This window comes from Rhinolophus ferrumequinum, chromosome 5 (genome assembly GCF_004115265.2).
Source record: "Rhinolophus ferrumequinum isolate MPI-CBG mRhiFer1 chromosome 5, mRhiFer1_v1.p, whole genome shotgun sequence".
NCBI classification, from domain to species: Eukaryota; Metazoa; Chordata; class Mammalia; order Chiroptera; family Rhinolophidae; genus Rhinolophus; species Rhinolophus ferrumequinum.
The window spans coordinates 38,809,976-38,827,804 of record NC_046288.1 but is presented as its reverse complement, the minus strand read 5'-3'; positions in this window follow the sequence as shown (position 1 = coordinate 38,827,804).

Below are 17,829 nucleotides of genomic sequence, written 5' to 3'. Positions count from 1 at the left end.
AAGTTATCCTCCATAACCATGATTCCTCCTTCCAACCCCTACCTAAGCACTCTAAACTCAATAACCCTTCACTACTAAAGAAATACGACCTCCCAGCCCCTCCTTTCATCCCAGGACCCAGACTTTGAGGTCTGACACTCAGGAGAATGGTTCTTTACCTCGTTTTCAGCAGAGAGATACGTATCTTTGCTTTGCTCCATAGCGGCAGTTATGATAGATTTATTACTTATTTATATTCAACCAGAAAGTCAAACTCAAATAAAAGCATAAGCAAGAAGGTAAAGTGTTGCCCAGAACATGACATTTTCTGTAGTTAAAAGTGCTAAAAGAGCAACCTAGTTGGGGAAAATCAAATAAGATTCTGATTGTCCTAAGTTGGCTGGTGACTCTACCAAGAAGTTAGTTAAGAAATACATTCCATTCCAGATATGTCTAGAAAAAAACACTTTTGCATGCTATGTTTGAAGGGTACATAAGCATAACCCTTTCCATTTTGGCTTGTAAAGCAGAATTACAGTAATAATAATAATAATGATAATAATAATAATAATGATTGGGGCCTATAGCTAGAAAAAACCTTCATTTATCCTTGTGAAGCCATGGGGAAGTATTCATGGAAATTGAAGTCCAAATTTTGAAAATTCTCTATAGACTGTCCATAGCATAATTGAGGCCAAACTGTTTGGCTTCAGTTATGTGGGTTCTTGCTTCAGACCTTTGCTTTATTTGGTAAGCCAAAGAGTTATCCTGTGTTTTTACCAAAAGGTGATGGTCAGAAAGACCAAATACCTGGGGTGTCAACTGGAAAAAGAGTTAGAGATAATGTCTATCTTTCCTCTCCAGGTGGCAATGATATTGTAAAAAGTTCTTCGAAGTGATTTTTAAAATTTCAGAAGCATTGTTCTTTTCTCCTGTCTGATGCTTTTGTGTTAAATTTCTCCTGCTGTGGCACTGTGTTTAATACAGTGGAATTAAAGGATTATAATAAATAAGGCCATGCCAGCTTTTTGCTCTTAAAAAATGGTTTTCTTGTTTTGGTTCATCTCAGTTAAGTGAAAAGGTCCTCAACTAACCATGTCCTCTTGTCATTGAAAGGCAGGAAAAGAACTAACACAGCAGAGAAGACTATTTTCAAAATCAATCCTTCATATTTCAAAGAGAGATCCATCCTCGCCGGGAAGTACAAAACATAGTCATTAGAACCGAGACCTCCATCTTCTCAAGTGCCCTTCCATTTTTTCATACTAAGAGGAGCTTTCAGGTGCCTGCTGGGCTAACTAAAATAGATGGCTTTTTGCTTTAATGGGGTTCAGTTTGATTTTCTGTCATTGTGGTCAATGACACAAGACCTGTTCCACTGTCTGCATGCTAGAAGAACATCATTTTCCCTCACATCATTTAAGCTGCATTATTTCCACTCACCTGCCACCTCACTGTCCTTTTTGGGGGGCTGTTCTTTGATCCTGTCCCTAACATTTCACAATTTCCCAAGAATATATTGTATGTGGGATCCATTGGATAAAGGTACTCCTCATTTCTGAAACTCTTCTAGGCTGTAAAGGAAAACAGTGAGTCTCAGAGCCACCTTTTCTGCTTCGTGTTTGATCTCTGAGACAAGGAAGAAATATCATTCTCCTGTAGTTCCCCTCCGTTGCAATTTGTGCAAGGTCTTTCTGTAAAATGGCCTAAGGGGCCCTCATGTCTTCACTGAATGTTGGAATCAATTGTTCATTCTTCCATCTCAAGAGGAAAAGCTCCACTTGACCCCCAGTTTTCAGGTAGCACCACAACCGTCCTAAAAACCATTCTTAAAATGTCCTTGGTACCAGCTGTGCATCAGACTCAACTCTTAGGCTCACCAAGGCGGATACATCAAGACAGGTATCTCCTGTATCCTAAACAACTAAAAGAACACTCACAAAATCATGACCTCCAAGTCACAATACTCCAAGTACCATGTATTCAAACACTTAGAATGTGCCAGGCATGGGGTTGAGTGTTTTCCATTGAAACCTAGCAACAATGGTAGGAGCAGGCATGGTTTTACCCTGTTTTCCAGATGAGAAGACAGAGACCCAGAGGGGGAAATAAACTAAAAGTCACCAGTAGTTGTAGCGAACAGATTTCAAACAGATTTTCTGTCTCCAAAGTCGAAGACCTTAACTTTACCACAAATTACACCCCTTTCTCTGTACCCATCCCTCAGATATGAATGCGGCTGGACAGGGGACGGAGGTAGTTAGATAGAGAGGTTGGAAGAAGACAGAGTTCAGATTTTGATGATTTTAAACCTGAACTTTGGTTTTATGAAGAGTTGAAGTGTTGAAGGAGAAGAGAAAGTAAAGCAACACACTCCTTTCTCGAGACCTGCTTGGAAAGCACAGAAAATGCATTCTCCCCGCATGAGGTGGTTCAAATATTCTCTGGGGTTATTTGATCTTGACTCCTGGAAAGAAGGCGGATCTCTTTTTTGAGTAAGTCCTTGATACTTTCAACGTTTGGATAATAAAACTTACCATCTTTGTGTCACAACAATGTCAAGGGTGTGGGGAACCCTTGGCCATGTGTCTCCCCCATGCCTCTTTTGTGGGTCACACATTCCTGGTGGGTGGGTGCAGCAGAAATAGCTACTCTTTAAATGGCTCTGAGTAATGTTGCCAAGAAGTACACTTACATTATTTAAAGACCTTTTAAAACAGAGACTCTCCCCCCTTTAGCACACTCTTGGCTGATAATCCCCATTGAATAATCTGCTGCTATATTCTTGGAGGACATTATTTAAAATCCTTTTAAAGTGCAGTTCTTCCTACTTCCCGCCGATTGATACCTGTGAAGGGCTTAATAGAATCAGGCGGGGGTTTGCGGCGGTGGTGACAGGGAGGGGAGGAGAGGAGGATGACTGCTACCTTAAAAGGATTTAAAAGAATGTTGCAGCCATATTTCATAACTATGATTGCCTAAAGCCTACAGTAAGGGGGGGAAAGAGCTGCTGCGTCTTTTTCTGGGCATTTTTAAAAAAAATTGGAATATATCCTTCCGAGTTTTTTTTCACTTGTTTGAAGAATCATTGAGAAGATGACTGACCAGTCTTAGTGGTTTCACATCCAGAGCCCAGTGCTCATCTGGAGAAACTGGAGGAGGCCTGAGAATTTCCTGCAGTAAAGACAGAAAAGGCAAATGTCTATAGAGGATAGGAAGAGTACAGTGGGCTGCATTGTCAGGCAGTGGGGACTCCTGTAGACTGTTACAACACACACTCGCTCACACACTATATACATATATCATACAATATACACACATAATATATATATATGTGTGTGCATATATACAACCATATGTATACCTGGCTTTCAGATAGCTTAAACAAGTAATACATTTACCTGATTATTTATTGAGCACTGTGCTCCAGATACTCTTCCTAAACTTTTATGTGTAGTATTTCATTTAATGCTTATAACAATAATATGAAGTGTATACTCTTACTATCATCTTTTTAAAAGTTAGAAAACTGAGCAGTGAAAGATACGTCTCTCAGCTGGTGAACAGGATACCAGTTATCTGGGTGTAAATCACGAAGCCCTAGTCTTTAACCATTACACTTTTCCGAGTGCCCAACTATCGTCTTGTAAGGATGGGAAAATAGTCCATGGAGGAATCAGCCAAAGAACAGGGATCCTTTGTGCCCCTTCCATTATTACTCCCCCTTTTCCATTGTATGTTCACCACTCAGCAGCATCGCTAAGGTCAACACACTGTTTGAAGCATTTATCAAAAACCAATAATAGATTCAGGTTTGTTTACAAAAAGATTTGGGTATTTATTGTACAGTTGCTCTAAATGCCAATCTAGTCTTCTGAAATGAAAGGATCATGGGAAATTAGAGTTTGAGTGAAATCTGAGAACTGTTATTCAAGTGACCTCATTTTACATACAAGAATCCTAGACCCAGGGAATGCAAGTGACATGCCTGTGAAATGATACGTTTGGTGGCAAATACAATACTAGAATCAGGAATGTTGTTTACTACTCTGGCAAAATTCTCCTCCCACCACTGTTTCCATGCAACTTTGCCATGCCCTTCCACACGACCCTGGGCTTGTCCACATGATTTGCTTTGGCCAATGAGATATTAGCAGATGTGTTGTGTGTAAAGTTATGAAAAGCACTTGTACCATGGGGCTTGCTTGCTCTCATACCTTTGACATTTCCCTGGGAAGGAAAGGGTAAGAGAAAACCGGAGTCAAACCTTTCAGCTAAGCCCAGCCTAGATCATTCAATCCCTTGCTGACCCACAGGACTATGAGAAATAAATAATTGCTGTTTTAGAACACTGAATCCTGGGTTGGCTTATTATAGATAAAGTTATAGTGTTGTTTATAGATAAAGTTGTTAGTGTTGTTGTTAAGGTTCCCAGAATGTGTTCTGAAATCAGCATGGGAGCTTTAAATGATGGAGACTCGTTTTTTTTTTGTTTGTTTGTTCTTGGTTTTTCTCTAAAATGTCCTACATACTAACAGTCAGCTAAAGTGAAAAACCAAAACTGATATTCAGAGACATCAGTCTCAGCTCAAACAATACCTCCCAAGAGAAGCTTTCCCTTGACAACTGATACACGAGTGTGCCTCATCTCCCTAGTTACTCTAACACATTATGTATATTATGTATCTCTGTTTATGTATCTAAAAGTGCTTATGCATATTTTACCTATTTGTGTCTTTTCTCCACTAAAATTGAAGTGCCATGAAACTAATCTTACTTGTCTTGCTCACCTCTGTATTCTTAGCACCTGTTACAGTATTGGGTGTAGAGTTGGCCCTCACTAAATGTTTTCGAGGGAAAAATGTTATAAAGTATTTGCATTTAGACATTTTGGGGTCTGACGTTCCAAGGGCTGCTCAGTGAGTAATTGGTCTAAGGAATTAGGGAAGGCTTTAGAGAGGAGGTGACACTGAGCGAGGCTTGAGAGATAATATTTCACCAAGTGGAGGTGTGTGGGATGACGTGAATGTAGTGGCACTGCGTGTAAATAAAGACATGTAAATAAACGTGAATGTAGTGGCACTGCATGTAAATAAAGCATGAAAGTTCCAACTGGAGCAATACAGCTTGGCTGGAGCTTCGACTTACATATTCACAGCGTGACTTGGAGAAGATGAGCCTAAAACATTTCTTGGTTCCAAATTGGAAAATGTCTTGAATATCATCCTAAGGATCTCATATTCTGCCTTTTAAATAAAAAGGTTTTTAAGCAACAGTACATTTGAGGGATGGAATTCTGCTGGTAGTGTGAAAGGTGCAGGTGATATAAAAGAAGGTTGGAGGCAAGAGATCATTTAGAAGACCATTGCCAATAGTCCGGGTGTGAGATGATGACTAGTACAACTAAAGTAGTGGCAGGAGTGGAAAAAGGAGAGAGGGAATGGCATTTAGAGACATTGAAAGAAGAGGATTGATTTTTTTTTTTTTTTTGACCAATTTGACAGAATACGTGAGGAGAAAAGTCAAAGGAAGACTCTAGTTCTCTAATTCATGTGACCGAGTGGTATGTGATGCCAAGCTGTAGAGAACAAGAAGAGAAACACATTTACAAGAATAATGAGTCTTGGACATGTTGGATTCGAGATGTTGAAGATTTCACTTGAAAAACTCATTACATTCAAGGCTTATGTCTGGAATGATCCCTCCAAAAGTGCAATAAGCATGAGCCTTCTGAAATGGTCATCGTTACCTTTATTTTTAAACATCCTCCTATACCTGTGCACCACTCATAAATGGATATCACGGTAAGTTAAAATAAACACTCTTATTTCTTTTATTTATTTTGGCCTTCACTTACAATGTAAGACAGAACTGCTGGTGGCAGGATTCAAGATATTTTGCATTTAAGTTTTTGATAGAGGAGGGAGATGAAAGGAATGGATTTATTCTCTGGTTTTTTACCACGCAGCCTTCCTGAACCAAATCATTTATAGTCATGAGAAATGAGCTGATTGGTGATAAACACAAGGTCTGAAGATAAACTTGAGCCTATAATGCTGAGGTACTTCTGGGAAGAAACAGAAGCGTGTTGATGTTTGCAGAAACTAGATGGACAGAGCAAAGGGCTGTAGGGAACACATCTTCTATACCAGACAGCAAAAGGTCACAGCAAAGATCAGCGCTACCTCGTTGGCACAATGTTCTTAGACCCAACTCTGTCTGAAGCTTCAGATGAATTTGACATATATTATTTAAGCCACATGATTCTAAAAATTTATTCTTAAAAACCCCACACACTTGTAATTCTTTTTGATAACCCACACTGCTTGTTATAATCCTCACCATCAAGAAATTCATTTTTGGATCTAACCTTTTTTTTTTTTTCAGATTGACTACTTCTAATCGAAGTTATTATATATGTGCCCATCGAGCCTGCGAATATTTCTCTTGGTTAGATTTATCCTCTGTCTTTTCCCTCACTAACTACAAGATCCTTGGGGAAGGGCACTACATCCAGTATGTTTATATCAGGTTGGTGTTTGCACTCAGCAGGTCCTCAAATGTCTGCTAAATTTAAGAACAGATGAATGTAGCTCCCTCTGATTGCTGTTTTTGCTTTTCCGTATGTACAAAGTTTGCCTTTAAATCATTCTTCTGACTTGACACCAACTAGGTATTTTAGAATCCTATTCTCTTTAGTGGAAGTATAAAGGCATTCTTCTGGATATGGTATCAAACAGTGAAGGACTGGTGAGAGGAAAGTTTTGATATCAACATTTTTTGTGTGTGAAAAAGACTGTATTAATGGAAAGTGCCTTCAATTTTCTTTAGCCCAACAAAACTCTAAAGTCATCTCAGTATAAAAAATTGAGAAGTACATGTAATGGGATAGGAGTTTCCCTTAGAGTAGATGTGTTTGAGCCTCTATTGAGTGTAACTTTCTCAAAGTAACATGAAGGGATTGCTTGTGACAACAAATCATCTCTACTCTGTACTCACAGTTGTTCATTTAGGCCTGCTGTCCCTGCGTAGCTGAGATCCTTATTGGACAAATGGAACATGAGCAAAATTGGTAAAAGTTTCTTCTAAATTATAGGAAACAAAAAGGATAGCCTAATCTTTTTTCCTTAGACCTTTATTCACCGTCTTCTTGTGGCATAAATTCCTTGTCTGAAATATATTTAGTCTATCAATTCTAGTCTTGATAACAAAGGCAAAAAGGTGAGCCACACTAATGGTTTTTATAAAACAGTAGTTAGGTACATACCTCTTAAGGCTACATCTTCCCAAACAGTTCACTTTGCTGTAACTTCCAAATAACAAACTAAGAATTACTGCTCATGTAATATTAATAAAGCAGAACTTTACTAATGATACTAACAACTCAGAATTTGTGGCTATGCATGGTTATTAGATGAAAAATTAGAATTTATAATCATTGATGAATCTGTATAAAATTAGTCTCAAAGATCAAGATATTAGTGGTTCCTCACGTGAGTATTTAGAGTTTTTATTACAAAATAGTTCTCTTTTCAAAATTAGATTATCTAAAATTGTTTGTAAGTAGCCATTTTAGTTTAAATGTGATATGTGATGTGCTATTATAACTAGCTACAGTAGTTTTTTTTTTGCAATCAGATTAATAAAACTACAACCTTTCGTACTTTAAAAATTTCATTAATAAAGGTCAGTTTTTCCTTCAAGTACTTTGACTTTAATATTTATCGGGGTCATAATGTAAATCTTTAGAAATGGGAGGGTTACTATTCAGTCAAGGAAACAGAATAACACTTCGTGGTATGTGCTCATTGCACCTTATAGTTGGTCACCTTAAAGGGCATCATGAAGCTTATTTTTATAGAACAGAGAGAGAATTTATACTCAAAATATGACTGTTTCCATAGATCACCCTAAGGCAATAAGGTTTTAACTGAGGATTGTTTTCACTAGGCCTCTTTTATGCAGTCATGAACATTTTAGTAAGTCCTCCATACAACAACCTGCTTCCAGTTGTGCCATATCTGAGAAAAATCCCCGCTCTTTCTGCTTCTGTCATTACTGCAGTAGCCAGAGTGAATCATAAGTTCAATAATTGAAGATGGATCTTTTTGCCTCCATCCTGTGATCTAGTGTCTCTCCCTGGAGAGTGGGGAGGAGGTGTCACTGGCCATAATTGTGCTTAGCTAGAATTACTGGTAAAGGACACGAAGAGGAACAATTCAAGGTGATAGTGGAGTCAGTCTCCTGAATTCTGTAAGCTTCTTGGCTCATCCCCTAGAGTATGCGGCATCAATTGGCAAGACTTCCCAGCACGGGGTTTCGGTGGGGAGGAGAGCCTTAACTTCTTTTCAGATTTAAAGGCCCAGACTGCTGCATGATGGATTCTCCCCTAATATCATTAGCTGCACATGCTGCTAATTGTAGTGGTTGCTAATCCATCTGAGCAGCCAAAATGATATTAGCTTTCAATAGGATTTACATATATCCAGGCTTGTTTCTGCATCAGCTAGCAATTAAAGTTTAAACTGTTGAACATGCAGCTTGCTGTAGGCTAAGTAATATTAATAGCATTAAGAATGCATTTCCCTATTCGCCTCCGAATCTCTTTACAGGCTCATCAATTCACCATCCCCTTTTGTGTGGCACAGCCACATTAGCTCTTATCCTAACAGCTTCCAGAGGAGGGTACTGTCATGGAAATGCCAGCTGCACATGTAAGCATTAGCAGCACAATTTATGTTCCTGTTCCTGTTCTCTCTCTCTCTCTCTCTCTCCTCTCTCCTCTCTCTCTCCTCTTCCTCTCTCTCTCTCTCTCTCCTCTCTCCTCTCTCTCTCTCTCTCTCCTCTCTCTCTCTCTCTCTCTCTCTCTCTCGATCTCTCATTCACACACACACACACACACACACACACACTTATTGGAGGAGGTGTGGTAGCTTATTCTTTCAGGTCAGGTTTTGAGAAACTGTAAATCAACTTATTTGGACTAAAGTGTCTACAGAAGACAAATGTTGACTAAAAGTCTAATCATTATGTTGTTTTGTACAGCTGAAACTAATTAAAAAAAAAAAGCCTATGCAAATTATTCCAAACCATGTGAAGAATCCGGTTGTTTCAAAGTTCAGTGTAAGCAGGATTAAACTCTCGGGACTGGGTTTGCTTAGTAAAGATTTATTTGTATGACACTGAGTGAAATCAGGCTGGACATAAACCCCTTGAGGATGGTTTCGTTGTCTTATTCACAACTATACTCTTAACTGTCTAGCACGGTGACTAACACATAAGAAGGGCTTAGTAAATGTTTGATTGTATGACATAAGTGATAGAAAATTCAAACTTCCTGATGCCAACCCTAGGCCTCTGATACCTCCTCCCCTGCTCACTGTTATGTGCACACCCACTGCTCACCCACGCCTGTTTCTAGGCCATTCACCATGGGTGGACAAATCAGGGGTAGAGGGAAAGGTTCGACGTAGAAGACATTCTGCAAGCACTCGCAAGGAAGCTGTTTCGTGTGAGGACCAGGCCATGGGAGGCTTGATACAATGCACTACCTTTCTGGCTGTAAATCTCCTGCCTGGGGATTATGGTTGGTGGATGTCAAATAGTTGTCACATGGTGCGATTTCAGAACGAGATAGCAAATTAGTTTCGTAAGCTGCCATGACAAAGCATCAAAATTGGGTGGCTTAAAAATCACAGAATTTCATTATTGTCTCACAGTTCTGGAGGCTAGCATACCAAAATTAAGGTGTCAGTAAGACCATGCTCTCTCTGACAGCTGGAAGGGAGAATTCTTCCTTGCCTCTTCTAGCTTCTGGTGTTTACCAGCAGTCCTGGGCAAGGCCCTTGGCTGGCAGGCACATCACTCCAGTCAATGACCATCTGCTCCCTGTGTCTTCACATCGTCTTCCCTCTGGGCGCGTCTGAGTTTGTACCCAAACATCCCTTTTTTATAAACATACCAGCCATATTTGATTATGGCCCACCTTAATGACCTCGTTTTAACTTGATAACTTCTGTACAGGCCCTCTTTCAAATAAGGTCACATGCTGAGGTACTTGGGGTAGGACTTAAACAGATCTTTTAAATGAACAATTTAACCCACAACAGAGGGTTATGTGCAATCTGGAAAATGGTAATGGGATGTTTTCAGGCCTGAAAACCTCCCTTCTTGGGAACCAGAATAATCCATATTCTCTGGACATAGAGGTCAATAATAATTAAATTATTCTTATCATTTCTTAGACCCTGCCATCTTGTAGTTCCCGCCTTAATTGGCTTTTATTACATTCTGTTCTCCAACTATTTCCCTGATTATGCCTGGTGTTTAGTAATTTCTCTTTCATCCATCGCTTAAATGTGGCATTCTATCTAAACTGTCGATTGCTCCATAGTCTTTTTGCTGTGTTTGGCCAACAGGCAACTGCTTTAAATTACACTTCCTGTTTGGTCCCACTACCCAGGGACAACTGAGTCCACTTTACATAAAACTGGTCTTCTGAGACAGTCAGGCCAGTTCGTTCTAAGAGTTAGCTATTTTATTAGGAGAAATGATATGTAAAGGTCATATTAAATTATTTTGGTTATTTTATTTCGAGATAACCTATTGTTTTACCATTCACATAGAATAAGGAACAAAGGTAACCATAGTTCTTATTTACATAGACGTTATCAAATTTGCTTTGAAACACAAAATGCTGAAATATCAGCACTCTTAGTCTGGGTTTATCTCCAGGCTGCCCCGGATATACTGGTTTGAGATGAATGAAACTATTTGCCCTTTATACTTCATTTCTCCCACTTTGAAAATTATTTAGTGTAATTATGATAAGTTTGGTAATTTTGATGGCTTGTAAATCATGACGTCTCATTTGAGAAAAAGAAAATGTTTTTTTGGTAATGATATGGAACACGTCCCCATAATGTACTCAACATCCACAACTCAACTAAACAAAGAAATATAAAATGAAGACATGCTACTAATGCCCGTTAATTAAAATTTTTAAATGAAAAGAATCTGATCATTTCTTTTGAGTTTTATTAGTTCCAACTCCAGAGAAGCGCTCCGTATAGATGTCGTTAGCCAAAAGGGACAAAAACAGATGAATAGCTTTCTTCACGCTTCATGTTGGGTGAATCAGTCATGCTCCAGGGTCATGTTAAGTTTGCCATTTTTGTACAAAATCACTTAATAAATTGATTAGCACCTTATCTCGGTGTCAATGCCACTCCACTTTTAGAGATGCCCAAACTGTTTAAATATCAAAAACAAACCTTGGAGGACAACTTGGTGAGAAAGGGCTTGTGCTAGCTAAAGATCAAAGGGGTACAGATGATGGCTGTGTATATTTGATGTTAGCAGAGAAGAAGCCGAGTGATTTAGTCAGTGCATATGGTCAGAGCTTCTTGGCTGGCCTCATGAACAGTGAAAGCAGTTGGAGAATATGCCAGGACAAGCATCTACAGAAAATCAGGATGACATGTTTAAAGGAAAACAAGATTTTCAGCATTAGGAAGGTGGCTATTAGAATGACTTCATGTAAACTATTTTTTTAAAAAATGAATGAACCGAATTCTGAGCATGCTAAAAGAGAAAAAGAGTCCTTTGAAGTAGACAAATGTTACAATATATAAAGCAAAATATCGTCACGTTAACAATATGATATTTGAAGCTGGCTTAGACAGGAATTTTAAGAGAGCTATTAATAAATTGTCAGTCAATCCTGGGGAAAAAAGAGCCTATGGCCAAATGCTAATTTATGAGTATTTTATTAACTTAGGCTCAGTGTCTGAGATTTCCACACATGGTCAGTTAATGAATGTGTAATGTATCTGGTTATATAATTTATTGCAGATATGCTGGGGAAGATTTAGGTAAAACATTAAAAAAGAGGAAATATGAGAAGCAACATTTTCCTTTAAACTTACATGGATTATTCTCTTGAATGATTTGATCATAAACTATGGTGTGTACTGAAAAAATTTTCAGGACATAAGTTCTATTCAGACTGAAAAGTAGGGTTTAACTATAACTTTAAGTAATTTTCCAATTTTAATTTTTTTTGGTCTGACACTGTGCTTGATAAGGTTGTAGGATGACATTGTACACGCTCTTTCTTTTTTTTAAAGCAGTCACTTTAAAAACACAGAGCACCCATGTGAGAAACCTAGCCATGGAAGCAGAGATTGGGTACAATGGATGTCAGACCGTGCTCCAGCCATGCTGGTCTAGGAGGATGCTCAGGTCTTGCTTTAGGGGAAGTGAAAAGTCATAATGAAAGTAAACTGTGAGCAGCAGTTCCCAAAGTGATTATATGTTTGGTTTGGACTTCTACTTCCGTGAATTCCTAGGCTTCATTTGCAAAACAGTAAGTAAAGTTTGCATTTCAAATACGAGCAAAGCATCTAAGGAAAAGAATCTTTAAAAGTAGTGTGACCTTGTTTTATACAAAATCTCCAACCACAGAGTCCGCATGCCTGCACACCATCCTATAAGCCATGTGACCTTAAAAAATTTTAATGACATTGGCACTCTTCTGCAGATAGCATGAGCTATGAGGACAGGGATTCTCTCTGTCTTATTCACTCTAGCATGTATAGCATGTATTGTAGTGTCAGGCACACAATAGGTATTCAAAACAAGCAGACAATATAACTGAAGATGGCTTTAAAGTTTGAGCAAATGGATTTCTTTTCCCTCAAATCTTTTCTTCTAATCTTTCTTATTTAAGTAAATGTTAAAAGTAATTACCCAATCGCTAAGCCAGAAACCTGTGCATTGCCATTGATTCTTTTCTTTCCCATGTCTCCCATTTAACAAGCTCCGTGGGTGCTGCCTGAGATCTGTCCTACACTCCACACGAGCACAATTGCTGGGGAAGCCTAAGACACACCATTTCCTGCTTAGATCGCCTCCCTGTTTCTCCTCTTTTACTCTCATCTTTCTTTAACCTGTTCTCTTCACAGTCCCCAGAATCATCTAAAGCACAAATGGATCATGATGCTCTACTGCATAAACCGTGAAAGGCTTTCCCCAGACTTCACAGAAAACCCACTTCCTTACCAGGGTCTACAAGATCCACATGGTTTGGTTCTTGTGTCCCTCTCCAATCCAGTTTTGGTCTACCCTTCCATTCATTCATTACTATCTAGCTATATTGTTTTTCCTTCAGTTCCTAAGAAATGCTGTGCTTTTCCCACCCCTTGGCTTTTATTCCTGCAGTTTCCTCTGTCTAGAATGAACTTTCTCCTGATCTCTGAATGGCTGGCTTCTTCTTACCCTTCTAGTCTTGTTTTTCCTCTGTTTATCCTCTGAGAAACTGTCCTGAAACCTCTTCCTGAGTAGATTTCCTTCATGGCCCCTCCTCAAGCACTTCACCTGATTTGCATGTTTTTATAGTCCCATCATTATTTGAAAAAAATCAATAATTTGTTTATCGTCTATCTTTCCTAGTACTTTTGAATATGTCTGTTTTGTTTACTGTAGCACCAAGTACAGTGCCTGACATATATTATGTGATCAGTAAATATGAACAATTAATTTATTGAGTGATAGAACATCAACTAAATTTTATATATATAGGGGAGGTAAATGGGAAATTTTTGTTTTCTCCATTAATCTACTTAACGTACTAAGTGCCAAATATGTGAAAGCTGTTTTGGGGCTGCTGTGAATTCACAGAGCTGTGAATTCACATTCCTGCCCTCATGCACTTATACTGTGGGAGAGAAGATTAATAAGCATATCAGTGACTATAATTCAAGAGACAATTGATAAGAGAGGTGCCCTGGAAGATTTTTTAAATTTATGTATTATTTATACTTAATCTGTTTTTTTAATAATTTGCACTAGCACTATGTTGTATACCTGAAACTAATAGAATATTGTATGTTAACTATAATTGAAAAATAATTAAAAAAAAATTACAGTGGACTATGGGTGGGAATTTCAAGGAGAAAAAATTACTTATCTCTGGGCAAATCAGCGAGGGCTTCATGAAGGACCCATTGTATGACTTGGATTCTGATGAATACAGAATTTCGAGGTGCAAGCGTAGTGTGAAGGGCATCACTATACATGACCAAAGCGAAAAGTGCACAGTTTACACGGGCAGCAGCTAGCAGGGGCTGAGCTTGCATGAAGAGAACAGAGAGGTTACACTTATAAAGTGAGGTTAAGTCCGATTTTGTGGTGCTTGTAAGTGCCTGGATACAGAGTTTGCATATTGTTTGAATAAGCAGAGGGCAGACCCTGGGGGTTTTGAAGCTGGGCAATGATCTAATTCAAACACAGTTTAGGATGGTTCATCTGGAAGTGCCATGTAGGATGGATTAGAACAGCGAAGAAATGGAAGTAAGACTTGTGTTGGGAAACTTCTAGTTCTAGAAAAAGAGAAAAACCAAGATCTGTGGTGATGATGGTGGGAGTGGAGATGAGGGGTAGATTGGGAAGGTACTGCAGGAGAGACACCCAGTTCTGGAAACTCCTCGACAGGTTCAAGGTAGGCCGGGGAGGAAAAAATGCCTGTGAGGATGATTACAAAATGGAAAATAAGAGCAAAAGTCTGGTTTCATACAAGAGTTGGGGCAGGGAAACTGAGGAAGAGTTCAGTTTGAGTTTCTGAATATGAGATGAGGATTACACGTGGGTTAGGGATTATGATGATGGGGTTTTAAACTTTATGTCCCGTTTTCTACACTGGACAAAAGAAAGATAATACCTCCTAATTCACTCCTCTGGAATGACTTTACGAGGAGCAGTCTAGGAGATCTCTGATTTCTGATTTCTGCGTAAATCTGAGTAAGTGGGATAAAGTGAATGACCTTTGACATAGAGTCAGACTCAGATGATATAGGTTGAAATTCTGATTTACTGCTCACCCGCTCACTGCTTACTGGTCACCATGTGACCTTCTCAAACCATGTGAGCTCTCTAACCTCTGTTTCCTTCCCCATGATACGGAAGCAAATCCATGATTATTATAATCTCAAGAACTAGTGGAAGAATTTAATGAGATTATGTATTTTAAAGTGTTTTGCAAATCGTCTTGGGAGGGTAGGATCTGCCAGGAAACTCTAGGTATGTGTGTGTGGTGGGTGTTTGGTGTTGGATATTGAATATATTATGTACTATAAAACTGCTTTAAATAATTGTCACTTTTAATAGCTTTTAAAGTGTCATTGCCCCTGAATACGCAACCATTTTTTAAAAACAATTATTTTTGGTTTGTTCATTGGTCAGGTAACTTGATCTTTTTCTTTAAAATTCTTATTATCGGGGGTGATCGCTTGGTGAGTTATATACATGCCGGTAACTCTGTTGTACACCTGAAACTAATACAGTTGTATGTATCTCAACTGTAAAAAGAATTATGAAATAAAATATCAAAAAAATGTTTAGTTAGATAAGAGTTACACAAGCGACTGAGGAGACTTGAGGACTTGAACAATGGAAAAGGGAAGGAAGCTTCGGAAGCCCAGCTTTCCCGCACTGCCTCCTTGTGTCCGCAGAGAGAAACACTGGCGTGAGCTCCCACCTAATCCTTCAAGTGCTGACTGTCTGCTTGGGGCATGCAGATCTTTGGGGACGCTGACAACGGACGGGCTTTGAAGGCCAGCAGCAAAGCTCTGCGCCAGGCTCAAAAAATCCACACTACTCTGCAGAAGAAAATGAAATGCTGCTGACAAAACCTTCCTAAAGCTCAGACAGAGCTTGGGGGTTATATTTACTTTAAAAAAAAAAAGCATTTCGAGAATAGTCCGTTTCTAAACTTCCCTTTCTGTCGCAAGAAATTTAATTTCTTTTGAAGTGCAAGCATTCCAAAATGAGGGATGTGAAGAATTATTGCAACCATTGAATATGGGGCAGAGCCCTTAAAATAAATAAGCGCCACATTCACTCCCAAATAAATGACTTTTGTTTGAGTATTGGGTGGATTTGATAAGGATGGTGTTACAACATTTAATGAGGTGCAAGGGAAAAATGACTTTCATAAGTTCACATGGCTGTCATTATATTCTCTCCTATGTTCCCTTTCCCCAAAACTTCACCCTCACAGACCCACTTCCGGATCCTTTGGCAACCACTACAGTAGAAGTCAGGGTACATGTTAATAACAGTCTGCATTTGCTGTGGGTGTATATGTGCATCTATCTTAAGTACCAAGAAAAGCTACAAACAAGGGGGTGGGGGGACAAGAGACCTGTGTGTAAGCTGTTTGTGTTAGCATGTAGTAGCCTGCTAGAGTCCACACAGATTCTCTTGAATAAGCTAAACATTAACACACACACACACACACACACATTTCCTAGAGCCATAATCGTTCTTTCTCTCTTTAATTCTTACCTTATGTGGATATTATGTCTTGGCCATTTTTTTTTTAATCGGTAATCATCCTGCTGATGTCTTTCTCCTTTTTAAGTCATCTCCTTGGATGGCAACACCAGCGAAACACATTTCCAATTCCATTCCACTCATTAGTATTAATGTAGTAATCATCATTCCCTTCCTTGGCTCCTCAGGCTTGCTTCAATATTTACATTTCGGCCAAAGCTGCTTAAGCAGGAATAAAGAGTGGGGGAAGACTTGTTTCCACTGGTTGGAGTTTATGGCAGAATACATGCTATGTCTTATAATCATCAATGAAAACGACAGGAGGTGTTCCTGTGCCCAGTACTGTGATGGTGGCTGTGACATCACCCCAGCTGGACTGGTTCTCTGCCTCTCAAGTGACCATGAGAAATGGAATTGCCTTTTAGCCTTCTCCAGCCTTGGTTCAAATTATTATTCATTCCTTTCCAGGGAAAGGGCCTTCTTCGTTCAGAGAGCTTTTATAAGAATGTAGCAGATTGGGAGAGCTTTTATTTTAGGCTTCCTCAAAGTAGAGTTTTATATGCAAAGAGATTTTGTTAGATTTTTTTCCTATTTATTTTCCCACAAAAAAAAAAAAAAAAAAAAAACCAAATCAACTTTTCTGCCTTCATCAAACACCTAATTCAACAGACATTTATGGAGTACTTGCTACTGGCCAGACATCATGCTAGGAGATGAAACCCCTTCCAACTTATTCTCTACCCCCAGGATGAAATGAAAATAAAAATAATATGAATTGAAAACAGATTTTTAAAACATGGAGACATTCTAGAAAGCATGCATCTAAGAGTTTGCTTGACTAGAGTTTCTTTAATTTCAGAGTAAAAGGAAAAACGAAAATATCTTTTCATCTCTAACTCTATCGTTGTCTTCTCGACCAAAATTTTCTAGAGACAGAGATTATTTTTTTGAGACAAGGAGATATCCTTTTGACTAATATTTGCCCCCTAAGAGTAGGGTGTTTGTATATTTAGACATCTGTGCTTCCTGTCATGGGACAGCTAAGGCTTTTTCTCATTGCTCTAGGTTTTGAAGATTTGTTTTTATCATTGGTAGCTCCCCCCTTTACTACTAGAGCTGCAGGGTCGCCTTCCTGCTCAGAGTTCAGAATGTTTCCCTGCCACACAGACGTGGGCATTCTGGACTACAGCTATATTCAGGGCTAATTGTTAATCTCACATTCATTAACCAGCTCTGGCTAGAGCTTTTGCCCATTTTTGTTTCTGTCAGAAGCTCAGAAAAGAAAGTGGCCCAGGAGACAATGTAAATCCTACCTTCAGGTTGGAGATCTCAACCCAGAGGAGCAGAGAGAGGAACTTGTGAGGCAGTTTTATTCATACACGGTGAATAAAAACTGGTATAGGGGAGAGAGAAAAAAAATTCAAGTGGGGGGTGAGAATAGAGAAAAGTCAGGGTGAATAGAAAGGTGAAAAACCAAGCAAAAGAGCTCTGGGTTCACAAATCCGAAGCCGGGAGACC